Source organism: Thalia democratica, chromosome 1 (assembly GCF_965202585.1).
Source record: "Thalia democratica chromosome 1, ktThaDemo2.hap1.1, whole genome shotgun sequence".
Classification (NCBI taxonomy): Eukaryota; Metazoa; Chordata; class Thaliacea; order Salpida; family Salpidae; genus Thalia; species Thalia democratica.
Genome location: NC_139165.1, coordinates 97,118,309 through 97,138,178, shown reverse-complemented (window position 1 = coordinate 97,138,178; position 19,870 = coordinate 97,118,309).

Sequence of the window (19,870 nt, the reverse complement as noted above, 5' to 3'; positions counted from 1 at the left end):
TCGCAATTTTAAGCGAAACTCAGTTTGTCAGTCGAAATCAAACAACTAGAAAAAAGTTTATGCAGCGTTTTTAACTTGAGCATGAATATTGTTACGCGCTTAAAGGTTTTCGGCTCCTACGACTTTATTAGGCGTTCGTTTAACGACTTTTAAGACTCGGACTTAAAATATATTAGATTGCCGCCTCTTCATAAAACAGTTCCGATCTAGCATAGATCTTAATTGATTCTTCACAAACCTGTTGCATTTTTCAGTCTGTAACCATAAATGAGATTTTAGTCAAGCACTTTTAAAGACTTAAGAAATTCTACTAAAAAAAAAAGATTTTTTACTTTCCTTGTTTTTTACGCTTTCCTGCTGAACTTAAAGCGCTTTTGTGTTTTTCCTTTTTTTTTAAGCAACTTATTAACAGACTCACCTGCAGTATGTCCGCAAATAGAAAACGCAATATACAACCTGACGGAGGACGAGATCTTCCCGGGAGTGGAACTGACGTTCGAGTGCGAAGACGGGTTCGCCTCCAGAGGCAACTCCACTGTCGAGTGCACTTCCGACGAGTGGTCGGAAAACGCGACCTGCGAAAAAGGCGAGTTTTCAAAACCGTTTTTTTATTATTATTTCGGCGTTCGAACAAAAACTGTCTAAAAGTTTTCTCCTTGGTTTCAGCTAAAGAATAGAATGTTATGCTCGTTTAAATAATTGTAGAACAGCACTAAGTTTTAATTAAGAAACTCCACAATGTTTTCAAGTTAAAATTATGCTTTTCACAAATGCAGCTCTAGTCTGTTAAAATAATTAAGTATTTGTTGCAGTTATTTTATTCCAATATTTTTGTTTATTTTTTTCAACTTTACTTCTATTGATTTGTTTATAGTATGTTTCGAATTAGCATTGAAATATCGAATAGCAAAACTGTTAATTCAACTTCTTAATTTAAGAAATATGGGTTATAATTGCCGTTTAACATTTTTTGCTTGTATTATTTTATAACTCAAGCTATTACGACCTAACAAAGCTTGTTGTTGCATCAAAGCAATGATACTTTTGTTAAACAACTTAACTTTATTGTACCAATAGTATGTGAAGATCCACCAAAAATCAACAATGGAAAAGTAGTTGAGGAAATTAAAAATCTTCCCCTCCCCCCTAAAATTTTCCCGGCACCGTTTGTTGGACCGTCGATTCGCGCTGCACCTCATTATATTTTTGCACTTTTTTGTTAAAATACGATGTTTGCGCTGAAAATACGTAAAATTGCTACTTTCGCCCTACTTTCGATGAAATATTTTTACTTTTTTTAAAGCCTGAAACGGTTAATCTAGGTAAAGGGCGGAGGCCAGGGTCGGTTTTACTTTTTTTTTAAAGCCCGTCACACTGAATTCCGGTAAGTGTCCTACGACCGTTTCGTTTTTACTTTTTTTTTATTCGCCCGCCACACCTCTTCAGGCGTGTGTACGACTTTAATTTTTACTTTTTTTTGTGTCGCAGGTCACCTCGGAACTCACTGTGTTTCAGACCTAATAATTTTTACTTTTTTTTTCAAACCGAAAACGCCAAAATGTTTCTACTGTAAGCGATTTTTACTTTTTTTAATCAACGAAAAACACCAAAATTTCAAATTTTCAAAGTCCGAAAACAAAAATTTTCCCACCCAAATTTGGTACCAAAAATGACCTCTACCGGACCAAAACCAGTGTTTCCGCACTCCCACGGGACCCCGAAAACGGGTTTTCCCGCGCCCCTCCCCCCTAAAATTTTCCCGGCACCGTTTGTTGGACCGTCGATTCGCGCTGCACCTCATTATATTTTTGCACTTTTTTGTTAAAATACGATGTTTGCGCTGAAAATACGTAAAATTGCTACTTTCGCCCTACTTTCGATGAAATATTTTTACTTTTTTTAAAGCCTGAAACGGTTAATCTAGGTAAAGGGCGGAGGCCAGGGTCGGTTTTACTTTTTTTTTAAAGCCCGTCACACTGAATTCCGGTAAGTGTCCTACGACCGTTTCGTTTTTACTTTTTTTTTATTCGCCCGCCACACCTCTTCAGGCGTGTGTACGACTTTAATTTTTACTTTTTTTTGTGTCGCAGGTCACCTCGGAACTCACTGTGTTTCAGACCTAATAATTTTTACTTTTTTTTTCAAACCGAAAACGCCAAAATGTTTCTACTGTAAGCGATTTTTACTTTTTTTAATCAACGAAAAACACCAAAATTTCAAATTTTCAAAGTCCGAAAACAAAAATTTTCCCACCCAAATTTGGTACCAAAAATGACCTCTACCGGACCAAAACCAGTGTTTCCGCACTCCCACGGGACCCCGAAAACGGGTTTTCCCGCGCCCCTCCCCCCTAAAATTTTCCCGGCACCGTTTGTTGGACCGTCGATTCGCGCTGCACCTCATTATAATTTTGCACTTTTTTGTTAAAATACGATGTTTGCGCTGAAAATACGTAAAATTGCTACTTTCGCCCTACTTTCGATGAAATATTTTTACTTTTTTTAAAGCCTGAAACGGTTAATCTAGGTAAAGGGCGGAGGCCAGGGTCGGTTTTACTTTTTTTTTAAAGCCCGTCACACTGAATTCCGGTAAGTGTCCTACGACCGTTTCGTTTTTACTTTTTTTTTATTCGCCCGCCACACCTCTTCAGGCGTGTGTACGACTTTAATTTTTACTTTTTTTTGTGTCGCAGGTCACCTCGGAACTCACTGTGTTTCAGACCTAATAATTTTTACTTTTTTTTTCAAACCGAAAACGCCAAAATGTTTCTACTGTAAGCGATTTTTACTTTTTTTAATCAACGAAAAACACCAAAATTTCAAATTTTCAAAGTCCGAAAACAAAAATTTTCCCACCCAAATTTGGTACCAAAAATGACCTCTACCGGACCAAAACCAGTGTTTCCGCACTCCCACGGGACCCCGAAAACGGGTTTTCCCGCGCCCCTCCCCCCTAAAATTTTCCCGGCACCGTTTGTTGGACCGTCGATTCGCGCTGCACCTCATTATAATTTTGCACTTTTTTGTTAAAATACGATGTTTGCGCTGAAAATACGTAAAATTGCTACTTTCGCCCTACTTTCGATGAAATATTTTTACTTTTTTTAAAGCCTGAAACGGTTAATCTAGGTAAAGGGCGGAGGCCAGGGTCGGTTTTACTTTTTTTTTAAAGCCCGTCACACTGAATTCCGGTAAGTGTCCTACGACCGTTTCGTTTTTACTTTTTTTTAGTCGCCAGCCACACCTCTTCAGGCGTGTGTACGACTTTAATTTTTACTTTTTTTTGTGTCGCAGGTCACCTCGGAACTCACTGTGTTTCAGACCTAATAATTTTTACTTTTTTTTTCAAATCGAAAACGCCAAAATGTTTCTACTGTAAGCGATTTTTACTTTTTTTAAGCAACGAAAAACACCAAAATTTCAAATTTTCAAAGTCCGAAAACAAAAATTTTCCCACCCAAATTTGGTACCAAAAATGACCTCTACCGGACCTAAACCAGTGTTTTCGCACTCCCACGGGACCCCGAAAACGGGTTTTTCCGCGCCCCTCCCCCCTAAAATTTTCCCGGCACCGTTTGTTGGACCGTCGATTCGCGCTGCACCCCATTATATTTTTGCACTTTTTTGTTAAAATACGATGTTTGCGCTGAAAATACGTAAAATTGCTACTTTCGCCCTACTTTCGATGAAATATTTTTACTTTTTTTAAAGCCTGAAACGGTTAATCTAGGTAAAGGGCGGAGGCCAGGGTCGGTTTTACTTTTTTTTTAAAGCCCGTCACACTGAATTCCGGTAAGTGTCCTACGACCGTTTCGTTTTTACTTTTTTTTTATTCGCCCGCCACACCTCTTCAGGCGTGTGTACGACTTTAATTTTTACTTTTTTTTGTGTCGCAGGTCACCTCGGAACTCACTGTGTTTCAGACCTAATAATTTTTACTTTTTTTTTCAAACCGAAAACGCCAAAATGTTTCTACTGTAAGCGATTTTTACTTTTTTTAATCAACGAAAAACACCAAAATTTCAAATTTTCAAAGTCCGAAAACAAAAATTTTCCCACCCAAATTTGGTACCAAAAATGACCTCTACCGGACCAAAACCAGTGTTTCCGCACTCCCACGGGACCCCGAAAACGGGTTTTCCCGCGCCCCTCCCCCCTAAAATTTTCCCGGCACCGTTTGTTGGACCGTCGATTCGCGCTGCACCTCATTATAATTTTGCACTTTTTTGTTAAAATACGATGTTTGCGCTGAAAATACGTAAAATTGCTACTTTCGCCCTACTTTCGATGAAATATTTTTACTTTTTTTAAAGCCTGAAACGGTTAATCTAGGTAAAGGGCGGAGGCCAGGGTCGGTTTTACTTTTTTTTTAAAGCCCGTCACACTGAATTCCGGTAAGTGTCCTACGACCGTTTCGTTTTTACTTTTTTTTTATTCGCCCGCCACACCTCTTCAGGCGTGTGTACGACTTTAATTTTTACTTTTTTTTGTGTCGCAGGTCACCTCGGAACTCACTGTGTTTCAGACCTAATAATTTTTACTTTTTTTTTCAAACCGAAAACGCCAAAATGTTTCTACTGTAAGCGATTTTTACTTTTTTTAATCAACGAAAAACACCAAAATTTCAAATTTTCAAAGTCCGAAAACAAAAATTTTCCCACCCAAATTTGGTACCAAAAATGACCTCTACCGGACCAAAACCAGTGTTTCCGCACTCCCACGGGACCCCGAAAACGGGTTTTCCCGCGCCCCTCCCCCCTAAAATTTTCCCGGCACCGTTTGTTGGACCGTCGATTCGCGCTGCACCTCATTATAATTTTGCACTTTTTTGTTAAAATACGATGTTTGCGCTGAAAATACGTAAAATTGCTACTTTCGCCCTACTTTCGATGAAATATTTTTACTTTTTTTAAAGCCTGAAACGGTTAATCTAGGTAAAGGGCGGAGGCCAGGGTCGGTTTTACTTTTTTTTTAAAGCCCGTCACACTGAATTCCGGTAAGTGTCCTACGACCGTTTCGTTTTTACTTTTTTTTTATTCGCCCGCCACACCTCTTCAGGCGTGTGTACGACTTTAATTTTTACTTTTTTTTGTGTCGCAGGTCACCTCGGAACTCACTGTGTTTCAGACCTAATAATTTTTACTTTTTTTTTCAAACCGAAAACGCCAAAATGTTTCTACTGTAAGCGATTTTTACTTTTTTTAATCAACGAAAAACACCAAAATTTCAAATTTTCAAAGTCCGAAAACAAAAATTTTCCCACCCAAATTTGGTACCAAAAATGACCTCTACCGGACCAAAACCAGTGTTTCCGCACTCCCACGGGACCCCGAAAACGGGTTTTCCCGCGCCCCTCCCCCCTAAAATTTTCCCGGCACCGTTTGTTGGACCGTCGATTCGCGCTGCACCTCATTATATTTTTGCACTTTTTTGTTAAAATACGATGTTTGCGCTGAAAATACGTAAAATTGCTACTTTCGCCCTACTTTCGATGAAATATTTTTACTTTTTTTAAAGCCTGAAACGGTTAATCTAGGTAAAGGGCGGAGGCCAGGGTCGGTTTTACTTTTTTTTTAAAGCCCGTCACACTGAATTCCGGTAAGTGTCCTACGACCGTTTCGTTTTTACTTTTTTTTAGTCGCCAGCCACACCTCTTCAGGCGTGTGTACGACTTTAATTTTTACTTTTTTTTGTGTCGCAGGTCACCTCGGAACTCACTGTGTTTCAGACCTAATAATTTTTACTTTTTTTTTCAAATCGAAAACGCCAAAATGTTTCTACTGTAAGCGATTTTTACTTTTTTTAATCAACGAAAAACACCAAAATTTCAAATTTTCAAAGTCCGAAAACAAAAATTTTCCCACCCAAATTTGGTACCAAAAATGACCTCTACCGGACCAAAACCAGTGTTTTCGCACTCCCACGGGACCCCGAAAACGGGTTTTCCCGCGCCCCTCCCCCCTAAAATTTTCCCGGCACCGTTTGTTGGACCGTCGATTCGCGCTGCACCCCATTATATTTTTGCACTTTTTTGTTAAAATACGATGTTTGCGCTGAAAATACGTAAAATTGCTACTTTCGCCCTACTTTCAATGAAATATTTTTACTTTTTTTAAAGCCTGAAACGGTTAATCTAGGTAAAGGGCGGAGGCCAGGGTCGGTTTTACTTTTTTTTTAAAGCCCGTCACACTGAATTCCGGTAAGTGTCCTACGACCGTTTCGTTTTTACTTTTTTTTTATTCGCCCGCCACACCTCTTCAGGCGTGTGTACGACTTTAATTTTTACTTTTTTTTGTGTCGCAGGTCACCTCGGAACTCACTGTGTTTCAGACCTAATAATTTTTACTTTTTTTTTCAAACCGAAAACGCCAAAATGTTTCTACTGTAAGCGATTTTTACTTTTTTTAATCAACGAAAAACACCAAAATTTCAAATTTTCAAAGTCCGAAAACAAAAATTTTCCCACCCAAATTTGGTACCAAAAATGACCTCTACCGGACCAAAACCAGTGTTTCCGCACTCCCACGGGACCCCGAAAACGGGTTTTCCCGCGCCCCTCCCCCCTAAAATTTTCCCGGCACCGTTTGTTGGACCGTCGATTCGCGCTGCACCTCATTATAATTTTGCACTTTTTTGTTAAAATACGATGTTTGCGCTGAAAATACGTAAAATTGCTACTTTCGCCCTACTTTCGATGAAATATTTTTACTTTTTTTAAAGCCTGAAACGGTTAATCTAGGTAAAGGGCGGAGGCCAGGGTCGGTTTTACTTTTTTTTTAAAGCCCGTCACACTGAATTCCGGTAAGTGTCCTACGACCGTTTCGTTTTTACTTTTTTTTTATTCGCCCGCCACACCTCTTCAGGCGTGTGTACGACTTTAATTTTTACTTTTTTTTGTGTCGCAGGTCACCTCGGAACTCACTGTGTTTCAGACCTAATAATTTTTACTTTTTTTTTCAAACCGAAAACGCCAAAATGTTTCTACTGTAAGCGATTTTTACTTTTTTTAATCAACGAAAAACACCAAAATTTCAAATTTTCAAAGTCCGAAAACAAAAATTTTCCCACCCAAATTTGGTACCAAAAATGACCTCTACCGGACCAAAACCAGTGTTTCCGCACTCCCACGGGACCCCGAAAACGGGTTTTCCCGCGCCCCTCCCCCCTAAAATTTTCCCGGCACCGTTTGTTGGACCGTCGATTCGCGCTGCACCTCATTATAATTTTGCACTTTTTTGTTAAAATACGATGTTTGCGCTGAAAATACGTAAAATTGCTACTTTCGCCCTACTTTCGATGAAATATTTTTACTTTTTTTAAAGCCTGAAACGGTTAATCTAGGTAAAGGGCGGAGGCCAGGGTCGGTTTTACTTTTTTTTTAAAGCCCGTCACACTGAATTCCGGTAAGTGTCCTACGACCGTTTCGTTTTTACTTTTTTTTTATTCGCCCGCCACACCTCTTCAGGCGTGTGTACGACTTTAATTTTTACTTTTTTTTGTGTCGCAGGTCACCTCGGAACTCACTGTGTTTCAGACCTAATAATTTTTACTTTTTTTTTCAAACCGAAAACGCCAAAATGTTTCTACTGTAAGCGATTTTTACTTTTTTTAATCAACGAAAAACACCAAAATTTCAAATTTTCAAAGTCCGAAAACAAAAATTTTCCCACCCAAATTTGGTACCAAAAATGACCTCTACCGGACCAAAACCAGTGTTTCCGCACTCCCACGGGACCCCGAAAACGGGTTTTCCCGCGCCCCTCCCCCCTAAAATTTTCCCGGCACCGTTTGTTGGACCGTCGATTCGCGCTGCACCTCATTATATTTTTGCACTTTTTTGTTAAAATACGATGTTTGCGCTGAAAATACGTAAAATTGCTACTTTCGCCCTACTTTCGATGAAATATTTTTACTTTTTTTAAAGCCTGAAACGGTTAATCTAGGTAAAGGGCGGAGGCCAGGGTCGGTTTTACTTTTTTTTTAAAGCCCGTCACACTGAATTCCGGTAAGTGTCCTACGACCGTTTCGTTTTTACTTTTTTTTAGTCGCCAGCCACACCTCTTCAGGCGTGTGTACGACTTTAATTTTTACTTTTTTTTGTGTCGCAGGTCACCTCGGAACTCACTGTGTTTCAGACCTAATAATTTTTACTTTTTTTTTCAAATCGAAAACGCCAAAATGTTTCTACTGTAAGCGATTTTTACTTTTTTTAATCAACGAAAAACACCAAAATTTCAAATTTTCAAAGTCCGAAAACAAAAATTTTCCCACCCAAATTTGGTACCAAAAATGACCTCTACCGGACCAAAACCAGTGTTTTCGCACTCCCACGGGACCCCGAAAACGGGTTTTCCCGCGCCCCTCCCCCCTAAAATTTTCCCGGCACCGTTTGTTGGACCGTCGATTCGCGCTGCACCCCATTATATTTTTGCACTTTTTTGTTAAAATACGATGTTTGCGCTGAAAATACGTAAAATTGCTACTTTCGCCCTACTTTCAATGAAATATTTTTACTTTTTTTAAAGCCTGAAACGGTTAATCTAGGTAAAGGGCGGAGGCCAGGGTCGGTTTTACTTTTTTTTTAAAGCCCGTCACACTGAATTCCGGTAAGTGTCCTACGACCGTTTCGTTTTTACTTTTTTTTTATTCGCCCGCCACACCTCTTCAGGCGTGTGTACGACTTTAATTTTTACTTTTTTTTGTGTCGCAGGTCACCTCGGAACTCACTGTGTTTCAGACCTAATAATTTTTACTTTTTTTTTCAAACCGAAAACGCCAAAATGTTTCTACTGTAAGCGATTTTTACTTTTTTTAATCAACGAAAAACACCAAAATTTCAAATTTTCAAAGTCCGAAAACAAAAATTTTCCCACCCAAATTTGGTACCAAAAATGACCTCTACCGGACCAAAACCAGTGTTTCCGCACTCCCACGGGACCCCGAAAACGGGTTTTCCCGCGCCCCTCCCCCCTAAAATTTTCCCGGCACCGTTTGTTGGACCGTCGATTCGCGCTGCACCTCATTATAATTTTGCACTTTTTTGTTAAAATACGATGTTTGCGCTGAAAATACGTAAAATTGCTACTTTCGCCCTACTTTCGATGAAATATTTTTACTTTTTTTAAAGCCTGAAACGGTTAATCTAGGTAAAGGGCGGAGGCCAGGGTCGGTTTTACTTTTTTTTTAAAGCCCGTCACACTGAATTCCGGTAAGTGTCCTACGACCGTTTCGTTTTTACTTTTTTTTTATTCGCCCGCCACACCTCTTCAGGCGTGTGTACGACTTTAATTTTTACTTTTTTTTGTGTCGCAGGTCACCTCGGAACTCACTGTGTTTCAGACCTAATAATTTTTACTTTTTTTTTCAAACCGAAAACGCCAAAATGTTTCTACTGTAAGCGATTTTTACTTTTTTTAATCAACGAAAAACACCAAAATTTCAAATTTTCAAAGTCCGAAAACAAAAATTTTCCCACCCAAATTTGGTACCAAAAATGACCTCTACCGGACCAAAACCAGTGTTTCCGCACTCCCACGGGACCCCGAAAACGGGTTTTCCCGCGCCCCTCCCCCCTAAAATTTTCCCGGCACCGTTTGTTGGACCGTCGATTCGCGCTGCACCTCATTATAATTTTGCACTTTTTTGTTAAAATACGATGTTTGCGCTGAAAATACGTAAAATTGCTACTTTCGCCCTACTTTCGATGAAATATTTTTACTTTTTTTAAAGCCTGAAACGGTTAATCTAGGTAAAGGGCGGAGGCCAGGGTCGGTTTTACTTTTTTTTTAAAGCCCGTCACACTGAATTCCGGTAAGTGTCCTACGACCGTTTCGTTTTTACTTTTTTTTAGTCGCCAGCCACACCTCTTCAGGCGTGTGTACGACTTTAATTTTTACTTTTTTTTGTGTCGCAGGTCACCTCGGAACTCACTGTGTTTCAGACCTAATAATTTTTACTTTTTTTTTCAAATCGAAAACGCCAAAATGTTTCTACTGTAAGCGATTTTTACTTTTTTTAATCAACGAAAAACACCAAAATTTCAAATTTTCAAAGTCCGAAAACAAAAATTTTCCCACCCAAATTTGGTACCAAAAATGACCTCTACCGGACCAAAACCAGTGTTTTCGCACTCCCACGGGACCCCGAAAACGGGTTTTCCCGCGCCCCTCCCCCCTAAAATTTTCCCGGCACCGTTTGTTGGACCGTCGATTCGCGCTGCACCCCATTATATTTTTGCACTTTTTTGTTAAAATACGATGTTTGCGCTGAAAATACGTAAAATTGCTACTTTCGCCCTACTTTCAATGAAATATTTTTACTTTTTTTAAAGCCTGAAACGGTTAATCTAGGTAAAGGGCGGAGGCCAGGGTCGGTTTTACTTTTTTTTTAAAGCCCGTCACACTGAATTCCGGTAAGTGTCCTACGACCGTTTCGTTTTTACTTTTTTTTTATTCGCCCGCCACACCTCTTCAGGCGTGTGTACGACTTTAATTTTTACTTTTTTTTGTGTCGCAGGTCACCTCGGAACTCACTGTGTTTCAGACCTAATAATTTTTACTTTTTTTTTCAAACCGAAAACGCCAAAATGTTTCTACTGTAAGCGATTTTTACTTTTTTTAATCAACGAAAAACACCAAAATTTCAAATTTTCAAAGTCCGAAAACAAAAATTTTCCCACCCAAATTTGGTACCAAAAATGACCTCTACCGGACCAAAACCAGTGTTTCCGCACTCCCACGGGACCCCGAAAACGGGTTTTCCCGCGCCCCTCCCCCCTAAAATTTTCCCGGCACCGTTTGTTGGACCGTCGATTCGCGCTGCACCTCATTATAATTTTGCACTTTTTTGTTAAAATACGATGTTTGCGCTGAAAATACGTAAAATTGCTACTTTCGCCCTACTTTCGATGAAATATTTTTACTTTTTTTAAAGCCTGAAACGGTTAATCTAGGTAAAGGGCGGAGGCCAGGGTCGGTTTTACTTTTTTTTTAAAGCCCGTCACACTGAATTCCGGTAAGTGTCCTACGACCGTTTCGTTTTTACTTTTTTTTTATTCGCCCGCCACACCTCTTCAGGCGTGTGTACGACTTTAATTTTTACTTTTTTTTGTGTCGCAGGTCACCTCGGAACTCACTGTGTTTCAGACCTAATAATTTTTACTTTTTTTTTCAAACCGAAAACGCCAAAATGTTTCTACTGTAAGCGATTTTTACTTTTTTTAATCAACGAAAAACACCAAAATTTCAAATTTTCAAAGTCCGAAAACAAAAATTTTCCCACCCAAATTTGGTACCAAAAATGACCTCTACCGGACCAAAACCAGTGTTTCCGCACTCCCACGGGACCCCGAAAACGGGTTTTCCCGCGCCCCTCCCCCCTAAAATTTTCCCGGCACCGTTTGTTGGACCGTCGATTCGCGCTGCACCTCATTATATTTTTGCACTTTTTTGTTAAAATACGATGTTTGCGCTGAAAATACGTAAAATTGCTACTTTCGCCCTACTTTCGATGAAATATTTTTACTTTTTTTAAAGCCTGAAACGGTTAATCTAGGTAAAGGGCGGAGGCCAGGGTCGGTTTTACTTTTTTTTTAAAGCCCGTCACACTGAATTCCGGTAAGTGTCCTACGACCGTTTCGTTTTTACTTTTTTTTAGTCGCCAGCCACACCTCTTCAGGCGTGTGTACGACTTTAATTTTTACTTTTTTTTGTGTCGCAGGTCACCTCGGAACTCACTGTGTTTCAGACCTAATAATTTTTACTTTTTTTTTCAAATCGAAAACGCCAAAATGTTTCTACTGTAAGCGATTTTTACTTTTTTTAATCAACGAAAAACACCAAAATTTCAAATTTTCAAAGTCCGAAAACAAAAATTTTCCCACCCAAATTTGGTACCAAAAATGACCTCTACCGGACCAAAACCAGTGTTTTCGCACTCCCACGGGACCCCGAAAACGGGTTTTCCCGCGCCCCTCCCCCCTAAAATTTTCCCGGCACCGTTTGTTGGACCGTCGATTCGCGCTGCACCCCATTATATTTTTGCACTTTTTTGTTAAAATACGATGTTTGCGCTGAAAATACGTAAAATTGCTACTTTCGCCCTACTTTCAATGAAATATTTTTACTTTTTTTAAAGCCTGAAACGGTTAATCTAGGTAAAGGGCGGAGGCCAGGGTCGGTTTTACTTTTTTTTTAAAGCCCGTCACACTGAATTCCGGTAAGTGTCCTACGACCGTTTCGTTTTTACTTTTTTTTTATTCGCCCGCCACACCTCTTCAGGCGTGTGTACGACTTTAATTTTTACTTTTTTTTGTGTCGCAGGTCACCTCGGAACTCACTGTGTTTCAGACCTAATAATTTTTACTTTTTTTTTCAAACCGAAAACGCCAAAATGTTTCTACTGTAAGCGATTTTTACTTTTTTTAATCAACGAAAAACACCAAAATTTCAAATTTTCAAAGTCCGAAAACAAAAATTTTCCCACCCAAATTTGGTACCAAAAATGACCTCTACCGGACCAAAACCAGTGTTTCCGCACTCCCACGGGACCCCGAAAACGGGTTTTCCCGCGCCCCTCCCCCCTAAAATTTTCCCGGCACCGTTTGTTGGACCGTCGATTCGCGCTGCACCCCATTATATTTTTGCACTTTTTTGTTAAAATACGATGTTTGCGCTGAAAATACGTAAAATTGCTACTTTCGCCCTACTTTCAATGAAATATTTTTACTTTTTTTAAAGCCTGAAACGGTTAATCTAGGTAAAGGGCGGAGGCCAGGGTCGGTTTTACTTTTTTTTTAAAGCCCGTCACACTGAATTCCGGTAAGTGTCCTACGACCGTTTCGTTTTTACTTTTTTTTTATTCGCCCGCCACACCTCTTCAGGCGTGTGTACGACTTTAATTTTTACTTTTTTTTGTGTCGCAGGTCACCTCGGAACTCACTGTGTTTCAGACCTAATAATTTTTACTTTTTTTTTCAAACCGAAAACGCCAAAATGTTTCTACTGTAAGCGATTTTTACTTTTTTTAATCAACGAAAAACACCAAAATTTCAAATTTTCAAAGTCCGAAAACAAAAATTTTCCCACCCAAATTTGGTACCAAAAATGACCTCTACCGGACCAAAACCAGTGTTTCCGCACTCCCACGGGACCCCGAAAACGGGTTTTCCCGCGCCCCTCCCCCCTAAAATTTTCCCGGCACCGTTTGTTGGACCGTCGATTCGCGCTGCACCTCATTATAATTTTGCACTTTTTTGTTAAAATACGATGTTTGCGCTGAAAATACGTAAAATTGCTACTTTCGCCCTACTTTCGATGAAATATTTTTACTTTTTTTAAAGCCTGAAACGGTTAATCTAGGTAAAGGGCGGAGGCCAGGGTCGGTTTTACTTTTTTTTTAAAGCCCGTCACACTGAATTCCGGTAAGTGTCCTACGACCGTTTCGTTTTTACTTTTTTTTTATTCGCCCGCCACACCTCTTCAGGCGTGTGTACGACTTTAATTTTTACTTTTTTTTGTGTCGCAGGTCACCTCGGAACTCACTGTGTTTCAGACCTAATAATTTTTACTTTTTTTTTCAAACCGAAAACGCCAAAATGTTTCTACTGTAAGCGATTTTTACTTTTTTTAATCAACGAAAAACACCAAAATTTCAAATTTTCAAAGTCCGAAAACAAAAATTTTCCCACCCAAATTTGGTACCAAAAATGACCTCTACCGGACCAAAACCAGTGTTTCCGCACTCCCACGGGACCCCGAAAACGGGTTTTCCCGCGCCCCTCCCCCCTAAAATTTTCCCGGCACCGTTTGTTGGACCGTCGATTCGCGCTGCACCTCATTATAATTTTGCACTTTTTTGTTAAAATACGATGTTTGCGCTGAAAATACGTAAAATTGCTACTTTCGCCCTACTTTCGATGAAATATTTTTACTTTTTTTAAAGCCTGAAACGGTTAATCTAGGTAAAGGGCGGAGGCCAGGGTCGGTTTTACTTTTTTTTTAAAGCCCGTCACACTGAATTCCGGTAAGTGTCCTACGACCGTTTCGTTTTTACTTTTTTTTAGTCGCCAGCCACACCTCTTCAGGCGTGTGTACGACTTTAATTTTTACTTTTTTTTGTGTCGCAGGTCACCTCGGAACTCACTGTGTTTCAGACCTAATAATTTTTACTTTTTTTTTCAAATCGAAAACGCCAAAATGTTTCTACTGTAAGCGATTTTTACTTTTTTTAATCAACGAAAAACACCAAAATTTCAAATTTTCAAAGTCCGAAAACAAAAATTTTCCCACCCAAATTTGGTACCAAAAATGACCTCTACCGGACCAAAACCAGTGTTTTCGCACTCCCACGGGACCCCGAAAACGGGTTTTCCCGCGCCCCTCCCCCCTAAAATTTTCCCGGCACCGTTTGTTGGACCGTCGATTCGCGCTGCACCCCATTATATTTTTGCACTTTTTTGTTAAAATACGATGTTTGCGCTGAAAATACGTAAAATTGCTACTTTCGCCCTACTTTCAATGAAATATTTTTACTTTTTTTAAAGCCTGAAACGGTTAATCTAGGTAAAGGGCGGAGGCCAGGGTCGGTTTTACTTTTTTTTTAAAGCCCGTCACACTGAATTCCGGTAAGTGTCCTACGACCGTTTCGTTTTTACTTTTTTTTTATTCGCCCGCCACACCTCTTCAGGCGTGTGTACGACTTTAATTTTTACTTTTTTTTGTGTCGCAGGTCACCTCGGAACTCACTGTGTTTCAGACCTAATAATTTTTACTTTTTTTTTCAAACCGAAAACGCCAAAATGTTTCTACTGTAAGCGATTTTTACTTTTTTTAATCAACGAAAAACACCAAAATTTCAAATTTTCAAAGTCCGAAAACAAAAATTTTCCCACCCAAATTTGGTACCAAAAATGACCTCTACCGGACCAAAACCAGTGTTTCCGCACTCCCACGGGACCCCGAAAACGGGTTTTCCCGCGCCCCTCCCCCCTAAAATTTTCCCGGCACCGTTTGTTGGACCGTCGATTCGCGCTGCACCTCATTATAATTTTGCACTTTTTTGTTAAAATACGATGTTTGCGCTGAAAATACGTAAAATTGCTACTTTCGCCCTACTTTCGATGAAATATTTTTACTTTTTTTAAAGCCTGAAACGGTTAATCTAGGTAAAGGGCGGAGGCCAGGGTCGGTTTTACTTTTTTTTTAAAGCCCGTCACACTGAATTCCGGTAAGTGTCCTACGACCGTTTCGTTTTTACTTTTTTTTTATTCGCCCGCCACACCTCTTCAGGCGTGTGTACGACTTTAATTTTTACTTTTTTTTGTGTCGCAGGTCACCTCGGAACTCACTGTGTTTCAGACCTAATAATTTTTACTTTTTTTTTCAAACCGAAAACGCCAAAATGTTTCTACTGTAAGCGATTTTTACTTTTTTTAATCAACGAAAAACACCAAAATTTCAAATTTTCAAAGTCCGAAAACAAAAATTTTCCCACCCAAATTTGGTACCAAAAATGACCTCTACCGGACCAAAACCAGTGTTTCCGCACTCCCACGGGACCCCGAAAACGGGTTTTCCCGCGCCCCTCCCCCCTAAAATTTTCCCGGCACCGTTTGTTGGACCGTCGATTCGCGCTGCACCTCATTATATTTTTGCACTTTTTTGTTAAAATACGATGTTTGCGCTGAAAATACGTAAAATTGCTACTTTCGCCCTACTTTCGATGAAATATTTTTACTTTTTTTAAAGCCTGAAACGGTTAATCTAGGTAAAGGGCGGAGGCCAGGGTCGGTTTTACTTTTTTTTTAAAGCCCGTCACACTGAATTCCGGTAAGTGTCCTACGACCGTTTCGTTTTTACTTTTTTTTAGTCGCCAGCCACACCTCTTCAGGCGTGTGTACGACTTTAATTTTTACTTTTTTTTGTGTCGCAGGTCACCTCGGAACTCACTGTGTTTCAGACCTAATAATTTTTACTTTTTTTTTCAAATCGAAAACGCCAAAATGTTTCTACTGTAAGCGATTTTTACTTTTTTTAATCAACGAAAAACACCAAAATTTCAAATTTTCAAAGTCCGAAAACAAAAATTTTCCCACCCAAATTTGGTACCAAAAATGACCTCTACCGGACCAAAACCAGTGTTTTCGCACTCCCACGGGACCCCGAAAACGGGTTTTCCCGCGCCCCTCCCCCCTAAAATTTTCCCGGCACCGTTTGTTGGACCGTCGATTCGCGCTGCACCCCATTATATTTTTGCACTTTTTTGTTAAAATACGATGTTTGCGCTGAAAATACGTAAAATTGCTACTTTCGCCCTACTTTCAATGAAATATTTTTACTTTTTTTAAAGCCTGAAACGGTTAATCTAGGTAAAGGGCGGAGGCCAGGGTCGGTTTTACTTTTTTTTTAAAGCCCGTCACACTGAATTCCGGTAAGTGTCCTACGACCGTTTCGTTTTTACTTTTTTTTTATTCGCCCGCCACACCTCTTCAGGCGTGTGTACGACTTTAATTTTTACTTTTTTTTGTGTCGCAGGTCACCTCGGAACTCACTGTGTTTCAGACCTAATAATTTTTACTTTTTTTTTCAAACCGAAAACGCCAAAATGTTTCTACTGTAAGCGATTTTTACTTTTTTTAATCAACGAAAAACACCAAAATTTCAAATTTTCAAAGTCCGAAAACAAAAATTTTCCCACCCAAATTTGGTACCAAAAATGACCTCTACCGGACCAAAACCAGTGTTTCCGCACTCCCACGGGACCCCGAAAACGGGTTTTCCCGCGCCCCTCCCCCCTAAAATTTTCCCGGCACCGTTTGTTGGACCGTCGATTCGCGCTGCACCTCATTATAATTTTGCACTTTTTTGTTAAAATACGATGTTTGCGCTGAAAATACGTAAAATTGCTACTTTCGCCCTACTTTCGATGAAATATTTTTACTTTTTTTAAAGCCTGAAACGGTTAATCTAGGTAAAGGGCGGAGGCCAGGGTCGGTTTTACTTTTTTTTTAAAGCCCGTCACACTGAATTCCGGTAAGTGTCCTACGACCGTTTCGTTTTTACTTTTTTTTTATTCGCCCGCCACACCTCTTCAGGCGTGTGTACGACTTTAATTTTTACTTTTTTTTGTGTCGCAGGTCACCTCGGAACTCACTGTGTTTCAGACCTAATAATTTTTACTTTTTTTTTCAAACCGAAAACGCCAAAATGTTTCTACTGTAAGCGATTTTTACTTTTTTTAATCAACGAAAAACACCAAAATTTCAAATTTTCAAAGTCCGAAAACAAAAATTTTCCCACCCAAATTTGGTACCAAAAATGACCTCTACCGGACCAAAACCAGTGTTTCCGCACTCCCACGGGACCCCGAAAACGGGTTTTCCCGCGCCCCTCCCCCCTAAAATTTTCCCGGCACCGTTTGTTGGACCGTCGATTCGCGCTGCACCTCATTATAATTTTGCACTTTTTTGTTAAAATACGATGTTTGCGCTGAAAATACGTAAAATTGCTACTTTCGCCCTACTTTCGATGAAATATTTTTACTTTTTTTAAAGCCTGAAACGGTTAATCTAGGTAAAGGGCGGAGGCCAGGGTCGGTTTTACTTTTTTTTTAAAGCCCGTCACACTGAATTCCGGTAAGTGTCCTACGACCGTTTCGTTTTTACTTTTTTTTAGTCGCCAGCCACACCTCTTCAGGCGTGTGTACGACTTTAATTTTTACTTTTTTTTGTGTCGCAGGTCACCTCGGAACTCACTGTGTTTCAGACCTAATAATTTTTACTTTTTTTTTCAAATCGAAAACGCCAAAATGTTTCTACTGTAAGCGATTTTTACTTTTTTTAATCAACGAAAAACACCAAAATTTCAAATTTTCAAAGTCCGAAAACAAAAATTTTCCCACCCAAATTTGGTACCAAAAATGACCTCTACCGGACCAAAACCAGTGTTTTCGCACTCCCACGGGACCCCGAAAACGGGTTTTCCCGCGCCCCTCCCCCCTAAAATTTTCCCGGCACCGTTTGTTGGACCGTCGATTCGCGCTGCACCCCATTATATTTTTGCACTTTTTTGTTAAAATACGATGTTTGCGCTGAAAATACGTAAAATTGCTACTTTCGCCCTACTTTCAATGAAATATTTTTACTTTTTTTAAAGCCTGAAACGGTTAATCTAGGTAAAGGGCGGAGGCCAGGGTCGGTTTTACTTTTTTTTTAAAGCCCGTCACACTGAATTCCGGTAAGTGTCCTACGACCGTTTCGTTTTTACTTTTTTTTTATTCGCCCGCCACACCTCTTCAGGCGTGTGTACGACTTTAATTTTTACTTTTTTTTGTGTCGCAGGTCACCTCGGAACTCACTGTGTTTCAGACCTAATAATTTTTACTTTTTTTTTCAAACCGAAAACGCCAAAATGTTTCTACTGTAAGCGATTTTTACTTTTTTTAATCAACGAAAAACACCAAAATTTCAAATTTTCAAAGTCCGAAAACAAAAATTTTCCCACCCAAATTTGGTACCAAAAATGACCTCTACCGGACCAAAACCAGTGTTTCCGCACTCCCACGGGACCCCGAAAACGGGTTTTCCCGCGCCCCTCCCCCCTAAAATTTTCCCGGCACCGTTTGTTGGACCGTCGATTCGCGCTGCACCTCATTATAATTTTGCACTTTTTTGTTAAAATACGATGTTTGCGCTGAAAATACGTAAAATTGCTACTTTCGCCCTACTTTCGATGAAATATTTTTACTTTTTTTAAAGCCTGAAACGGTTAATCTAGGTAAAGGGCGGAGGCCAGGGTCGGTTTTACTTTTTTTTTAAAGCCCGTCACACTGAATTCCGGTAAGTGTCCTACGACCGTTTCGTTTTTACTTTTTTTTTATTCGCCCGCCACACCTCTTCAGGCGTGTGTACGACTTTAATTTTTACTTTTTTTTGTGTCGCAGGTCACCTCGGAACTCACTGTGTTTCAGACCTAATAATTTTTACTTTTTTTTTCAAACCGAAAACGCCAAAATGTTTCTACTGTAAGCGATTTTTACTTTTTTTAATCAACGAAAAACACCAAAATTTCAAATTTTCAAAGTCCGAAAACAAAAATTTTCCCACCCAAATTTGGTACCAAAAATGACCTCTACCGGACCAAAACCAGTGTTTCCGCACTCCCACGGGACCCCGAAAACGGGTTTTCCCGCGCCCCTCCCCCCTAAAATTTTCCCGGCACCGTTTGTTGGACCGTCGATTCGCGCTGCACCTCATTATATTTTTGCACTTTTTTGTTAAAATACGATGTTTGCGCTGAAAATACGTAAAATTGCTACTTTCGCCCTACTTTCGATGAAATATTTTTACTTTTTTTAAAGCCTGAAACGGTTAATCTAGGTAAAGGGCGGAGGCCAGGGTCGGTTTTACTTTTTTTTTAAAGCCCGTCACACTGAATTCCGGTAAGTGTCCTACGACCGTTTCGTTTTTACTTTTTTTTAGTCGCCAGCCACACCTCTTCAGGCGTGTGTACGACTTTAATTTTTACTTTTTTTTGTGTCGCAGGTCACCTCGGAACTCACTGTGTTTCAGACCTAATAATTTTTACTTTTTTTTTCAAATCGAAAACGCCAAAATGTTTCTACTGTAAGCGATTTTTACTTTTTTTAATCAACGAAAAACACCAAAATTTCAAATTTTCAAAGTCCGAAAACAAAAATTTTCCCACCCAAATTTGGTACCAAAAATGACCTCTACCGGACCAAAACCAGTGTTTTCGCACTCCCACGGGACCCCGAAAACGGGTTTTCCCGCGCCCCTCCCCCCTAAAATTTTCCCGGCACCGTTTGTTGGACCGTCGATTCGCGCTGCACCCCATTATATTTTTGCACTTTTT